This window comes from Suricata suricatta, chromosome 5, assembly GCF_006229205.1.
Source record: "Suricata suricatta isolate VVHF042 chromosome 5, meerkat_22Aug2017_6uvM2_HiC, whole genome shotgun sequence".
Taxonomy (NCBI): domain Eukaryota; kingdom Metazoa; phylum Chordata; class Mammalia; order Carnivora; family Herpestidae; genus Suricata; species Suricata suricatta.
This window is the reverse complement of record NC_043704.1, coordinates 86,742,633-86,750,520: the sequence shown is the minus strand read 5'-3', so window position 1 is coordinate 86,750,520 and position 7,888 is coordinate 86,742,633.

Here is a 7,888-nt window from a genome sequence, read left to right as displayed (position 1 = left end):
AATGAGGAAGAGAACTAGTATTAGTATCAACATAATTGATAAATAATTGGAAAAAAAAGTAAGAATAGTACATGGAAAAGGTATACACTGGATAAATGATGCAGTTATGTCCTTGAAGAAATTAAAAGTTTATCAAGGCAGAAAAGCATGTACTACTTAGCTATGACATTAACAATATCAATATAGTTATAGTGTAAATATTGATTCTTAACTGAAAATTATAATTATACCGATAGTATAGGATAAAGGGAAGAATATATACATATCTACTTAAAGAAGCTAAAACAAGAAATTGCAAAATAGTTCTATAATACAAATTTCTAGAATAACGGAAGACTTTAATGTGTTTGGCTTCAAAAATAAAATAGAAGTTGTAGAGAACTGTTTATATAATATGTTTAGCATTATATAGCATTATATTCTTTTCCACTATGTGCACCTGTTACTGTGGCAAAAGTTAAAAAAAAAAAAAAAGAACATAAGGAAACTCATCAGCAATAGTGTTAAAAGGAAATACATTGGTAATGGGATGTTGATTTTTACTTAATAGATTAGCAAACGTTTAAAACTTGAACATTACCAATAGTCAGGAAAGATAAGGGGTAATTCACAACTGATAGAAGAGTAAATTTGTATATCAACTGTTGAAAGCAATTTAGCAATATGATAAAACTTAAAATACGCACATTTTACTACCTAGAAACTTACATTCATACATGCGACATAGAAGGCTATCCAATACAACTGTTACTTGTAATACGGAAAAATTGAAAATAATTTATCAACTGACATATCACTAAAATTCATTTGTTCATTCAACAAATATTTACTGAATGGATGTTGTGTGTCAAGCACTGTTCTGAAAACTGGAAACATAACAGTTAATAATACAGACAAAAATCCTTGCTTTTATGTAGCTTATATGCTCATGGGAGACATGTGATGAAGAAATAAATAAAATTTTAGATGGTAATATGACCTCTGGAAAAAAACAAAGCTGGGAAGGGATTACAGGAGCCCTGGGAAAGCGTGGATGTATGATTTTTTAAAAGATGAGCAGGGAAATCCACACTGACATTTGGAATCAAGACTTGAAAAAAAAAATATGTGAGCAAGCCAAGTAAATACAGGAGTTGGGGGTGGGGAGGTGAGTGTACCAAGTCTTTAAAATAGATAAACTAGGGGCACCTGGGTGGCTCAGTCAGTTAAGCATCCAGCTTTGGCTCAGGTCATGATCTCACGGTTCGTGGGTTCGAGCCCTGCATTGGGCTCCATGCTGACAGCTACCTCAGAGCCTGGAGCCTGCTTTGGATTCTGTGTCTCCCTCTCTCTCTGACCCTCTCCTGCACATGCTGTCTCTCCCTGTCTCTCAAAAATATATTTAAAAACATTAAAATTTAAAAAAAAATAAAATATAAACTAAGTCAACACATATCTAGATGTGAAAAAGATAATGTTGAGTAAAAAAGGGCTATAAAAGTAAACACACTACATGATACTATTTAAAAAAATAATTTTTAAATAATACTATTTCTTGTTCCTAGATAATGGTAGGTAAAAGTATGAAAGATACAGCTAAAACTAAGAAGGAACAATACCAAATTTAAAATAATGGTTGGTTCTCTGGAAGAGAGAATTGGAATGGAACTTGGGGAGGGAGTCAAATGGCACTTCAGCATTGTTGCAATGTTTCATTTCTTGGATGTAAAACAATAAATTTCACTCAGGCATAACAGATTGTCAATTTTTAATTCTGGGTAGTAAGAAAATTGGTGTTTTTTTTGTACTTTTCTGAATTTAAAACTTCTCAAAAAGATTATCCAATACATTTTTAAGAGAATAGTGAGGTATAAGATATCAAAATGAATAATAAAGCTACCATAATTCAAATACTGCCATGCTAACATAGACAGAGTTTAATGGAACAAAGTCTAGACACAGATTCAGACATACACAGGAATGTATTACGTAAAAAAATATGGCATTTCAAATAAATGAAGAAACCAGGAAAATGACAAAGAGGCAAGATAAATCATTTACAAAAGATGAATATCTGGAGATTCATCTAAGTTGCTGCATGTATCAGGAGTTTGTTCCTTATTACTGCTGATTAGTATTTCAGGGCATGGATGTACCAGTTTGTTTAACTATTCACTTATGAAAAACCATCTAAGTTGGCTGTAATTTTTGGTTACTTATTTGGTAAAATAATTTTTGTGCATATACCTTGGCAGGGGGAGACTAGGAAGATATATACCAAAGCAAAAATAACCATCCTTTACCTTTCAGGAAGCCTTGGTTTTTTTTTCCCTTTAAACATTTTTTTAATGGGTTGAATTTATTCATGTATTTTTCTTCCAAGATTTTATTCAAATTCAAGTTATTTAACATGTAGTGGAGTATTGGTTTCAGAGTAGAATTTAGTGATTCCTACTTACATATAACACCTGATGCTCATCACAAGCGCCCTTTAATGCCCGTACCCATTTAGTCCATCCTCCACCTACCTCCCTTCCAGCAACGCTCAGTTTGTTCTCTATAGTTGAGATCTCTTATGGTTGGCCTCCCTCTCTTTTTTTTACCTTATTTTATCATTTTATTTTTCCTTCCCTTCCCCTATGTTCATCTGTTTTGTTTCTTAAATTCCACATATGAGTGAAATCATATGGTATTTGCCTTTTTCTGACTTATTTCCCTTAGCATAATACACCCTAGTTCTATCCATGTCATTGCAAATGACAAATTTCAATCTTTTTGATAGCTGCGTAATATTCAATTGTATTCATTGTATATGCTTCATTTTCCATTTATCAGTTGATGTGCATTTGGGGTCTTTCCATAGGTTGACTATTGTTGAAAGTGCTGCTAATAACATCGGGGTGCATGTGCCCCTTCAAACCAGTATTTTTGTATCCTTTGAATAAATACCTAGTAGTGCAATTGCTGGGTCATAGAGCAGCTCTACATGTTTCTGGGGAACTTCCATACTGTTTCTCACAATGGCTGTATCAGTTTGTATTCCCACCAACAGTGTAAGAGGGTTTCCCTTTCTCTGCATCCTCACCAACATCCATTGCTTCCGAGTTGTTAATTTTAGTCATTCTGACAGGGGTGAGATGGTATCTCATTGTGGTTTTGATTTGTATTCCTTGATGAGTGATGTTGAGCATTTTTTCACGTGTCTGTTAGCCATTTGTTTATCTTCTTTGGAGAAATGTCTGTTCATGTCTTCTACCCATTTCTTTACTAGATTTATTTTGAGGGTGTTGAGTTTGATAAGTTATTTCTTTGTTATGTATTATTTTTAGAGGAATAAAAATAACATTTGAATGAGAAAGATCTTATAAAATTAAGTTTGTAAAAACCAAACATTTTAATAAGAACAGAGGTTTCTGCCTTATTATCATATAATACCCACTAATTACCAGGAATGATGCTTGTTGAAGTGGATACTCTTACTCACTGCAAAATCAAGTCCATTTCTACAAATTGCTTTTATTCTTGTATAATGTAAAAATTCTGTTTCACATGAGAATGTTTCACCAAAGAGAAGAAGAAAATAAATGGCTGTTCTTTTCAATATTCAGGTATTTATGAGTAGGGAACACTAAAGATCATTTGGCTAAATTAAAAGATGTTTTAACTGACACTGAGATGGCCTTTCCATCAGAAACTCAAGGGGCGCCTGGGTGGCTCAGTTAGTTAAGCATCTGACTCTTGATCTCACCTCAGGTCTTGACCTCAGGATCATGAGTTTAAGCTCTGTGTTGCACTCCATGCTGGGCATACAGCCCACATTTTAAAAAAAAATTAAAATAATACAATAAATAAATAAAAGAACCTCATGGTCCTACCCTTCTCATATAACCAGTTTGACTAACTAAAAGGGGAGCACAAATACACATATTCTTATTCCTAGGTAAAAATATTTTAATGGAGTAGTGTAAAAAAACCTTAGACTATACAATGGCTTTGCAAATATCTTTAGTAATTGCAGACTTAATTATAACCATAGCTATTGAGTATAAGAAAATCGTTCTCTATTGCAGTCGAGGTGTTGAATTTGTTTTCTTAGCAATGTTGGTTTTTTTTAAAGGAAGTAAAATTGGCTATTCTTCCCTTAAAAGCTGTTTCTCCCACTAAACCTCATAAAAATGTCTGCAAGGTATACTACTCACTATGCTCCTTGACGTATAGACAAACAAATTTGAAATGAATGGGAAAGTACTGGTTCATAGTAGAGATGTAGAAACCATAAAAAAGAGCCAGTGAGAAAATTAAGAACGGAAAAATATAACATCTGAAATTTTAAAATTTCCTTTGTGGGCTCAATAACAGAAATGGATATAAAAGAGACACAAGTTAAGTGAACTGGAAAACAGATCAACAGAAATTACCCAATATGAGAAATAAATAAGCTCAAAAACAACAGAAATAAATAAGATCAAAAATATCATACCCAATATGAGAAATAAATAAGATCAAAAACAACAACCTGTCCTAAAGACATGTAGGAAAATATCAAAATGTCTGACATTCTTCTCATTGGATTCCTAGAAGAGGAGAAAGAAATTGAGATAGGAAAATATTTGAAGAAATAATTGCTGAAAACCTCCCAAAATAGCAAAATACATAAGTTTTCATATTCAAGAACTCAGCAAATGATGGGGTGCTTAGTTGGTTAAGTGTCTGACTTCGGCTCAGGTCATGATCTCGTGGTCCATGGGTTTAGGCCCTATGGGTTTAGTCTGGCTCTGTGCTGACAGTTCAGAGCCTGGAGTCTGTTTGGATTCTGTGTCTCCCTCTCTCTCTCTGCCCCTCCCCCACTCATGTTCTGTCTCTCTTGCTCTCAAAAATAAATAAAACATAAAAAAAATTTTTAAAGAACTCAGCAAACCCAGGTGGAATAAACTCAAAGAAAAAAATCTAGACACATTATAAACCATTGAAAGAAAAAATATTAAATATAGATATAATCTAGCAAAAAGTGAAAAAGTACATATGGGGGGAAACGATTTGCATGACCACAGGTGGAGCTTGAAGAGAATAGAACAACATCTCTAAAATATTAGAGGTAAAAAAAACCTGTTTACCCTAGAAGTCTATAACCAGCTAGCACATCCCTTGGAAACAAAAACAAAATAAAACTTTCTCAAATGAAGAGAAACTAAGAGAATTTGTCACCAGCAGAACATCTAAAGGAAATGCTAAAGGAAGTTATTCAGGCTAAAGGTAAATTATACTAAAAGGAAACATGGATTTTCAGCAATGAAAGAAGAGAAATGGAAATGGATGAATAAGTATAAAAGAATGTTTTTTTCCACTTAAATTCTCTAACTGTTGAAAGCAGTTAGAATTACCTGATGTGATTTCCATGTATAATACATATACCAACTATAAAATGAAGGTCAATGAATGGGGGTAAGGAGTTATATGATTGCAAAGTGTCTTTCTACAATTTACCTGAAGTGATATAATATTAAGACTCAGTAGACTGCAAAAGTTAATGGTGACATATATGGTGATATATTGTAAGCCATAGAGCAAATATAAAACAGAGAGAGAGAGAGAGAGAGAGAGAGATGTCCAAAAGGACAATATATAAATTAAAACGGAAAATTAAAGACATTCAAATAATCCAAAAAAAGGCAGGAAAGTGGAAACAGGAAAACATTAGAAACAAACAGAAAACAAATAATAAAATGGTAGGCTTAAATCCAACAAAATTGGACTCTTGATTTCAGCTCAGCTCATGATCTCAGTTGTGAGACTGAGCCCCAAGGCAGGCTCCTCACTGAGTGTGGAACCAGCTTGGGATTTCTCTCTCTCTCTCTCTCTCTCTCTCTCTCTCTCCTCTCTCTAAAATAAACATTTTTAATTAAAAAATAAAACATTTTTCCTACAGCCACAAGACCTTTAGCAATGAGTTTTGTCATATACATGTCTAACATAGTCTATACACTGAATAATAGTGCAAACACCTTTGAAAGCATGATAAAACACATGATAGATCAATGGTTACCAAGTAAACCAAATGCATCAATTGTGAATTGGGCAGTAAATGCTACTCATGCACAGTGAATAATCATGCATTCAAGTACCAGGCATAGCATTTTCTATGATACATGATTTCTTAAATGGCTGTCATCACATAACAAAAATTACATAATGTAATTAGCATTTCTTACTTAAAAATAAATATTAGAAGGAAAAATATGCCTAGCAAAGACTGCCTATTAGGTATCTCACAGAACGCGGTGTCTGGAAACATAGTTTTGGAAGTGTTGTCTTAAGGTTTGACTAATGATTCATGTGACTGCTCCCCCGCTGCCCCTCCCCGCCCTCCCCCCCCCCGTTTAAATTCCCTGCTCTGGAGTAACATAGTGTTCTGAAACTGCGTGGGGAAAAACTGATTCAAGAAAAATATTTAGAAACGTAGACCTTTGGAATGTGAGATGTAAACCAGAGCTTAAGAAAAGAAAGAAAACAAGACAGGCAGTCAAATGAAAACTAGAACAACATAAAGGAATGGGTCTCGTTTACGGTTGAGTATGAATGCGTGGTGTTCGAGCAAAAATTGGTTATTGGTCAGATTTTTGGCTCTTGGATGACAAATGAAACTGCCTGTAACATCTTTAGGGTGGGTCACTTTCAAGTCCTCTACTTAAAAATTCAAGAGAAAACGGAGGTTTGGGGACTTGTACCTCAAACTTTTAATCACGTTCCTTTACCTTTTCAGTACAATGAAAGACCACCAGGGGGAGAAATGCGCAGAACACTGGACCCTTACCAGAATTGATCTCAAAAAGCAATAGAACCCATTACTCTCAAAAGGGGTGGAGAGAGTGGGTTTCTGTGGCATGCAGCACGAAGCTTGAATCTAATCTATGGCTGAGACAGCTTTTCTGAAGTCTCTGTGGGCACTACGCGAAAAAAGCTCGCCTTCTCGAGTCAGAATTTAATCCTACAAGCTATTTCAAATCTGAAAAAAAGAGCATTGCAAAAGGTCTCCTGGAGTGAGTCAAAGAATTGGAGAGATCAATGGCGGCTTATTTCTCTTTCAATTTGGGGTACAACTTAACTTTATATTGGCAGAAGGACGCGCAGCAACGCTTCGTAAAATGCCTTCCAATATCCAATGCTTCTGGTTAGCCACTGGCAGCGGCGGTTAGCCACCAAGGCCCCTTCTCTCGCTCCCAAACGCGAGGAAATCTCATTTCCTCTATAAGCGTAAAAGTGAAGGAACTCACTCGATCCCAGTACTCCTCTACCTCTACCCAGGCCCGCCTGGTGCCCGTAGAAACAGACACACGACACATATGCCGTCCTAAGGTGACACGACACCCCCACTGCTGCAAAACACGGAACATGAACACCCGCGCGCCAGAAAGGCACCCCCCAACACCCGAACTTTGGGCGGAAAAGCTAGACGCAGGCGCAATGGCACACTGTTACCCGATTTGCCCACTGCCCCCTCCAGGTCTCTGCAATTTCACTTCCCCTCCTTTGCACATCTGCTTCCGGGGTATTGTAGGCTCAGCCCCTCCTCAGCTCTTACCCTCCTCTGCCCGAGGAGGGGGGGAGTCGAGGGGGTGGGGTAGAGTTCGTTGTTTGTTTACACGATGTGAGCGGAAAAAGAGACCAATAAAGTTTATTCTGGAAACAAAAGGAAAAAAAACAGGGTGACAGAGAAAGGAGACGGGGGCGGGGGCGTGTGGCGGGGGCTAGAGAGGAGAGGGAGCCAGAAGGAGAAAGCGGCAGTTCCGGTGCCGCCGCTGCGGCCGCTGAGGTCTAAGGGCTGCTGCTGCCGCGGCCGCTGGGGCTGGGGCCGCCGGCGAGGCAGGGCTCGGGCCCGGCCGGGCAGCTCCGGAGCGGCGGGGGAGAGGGG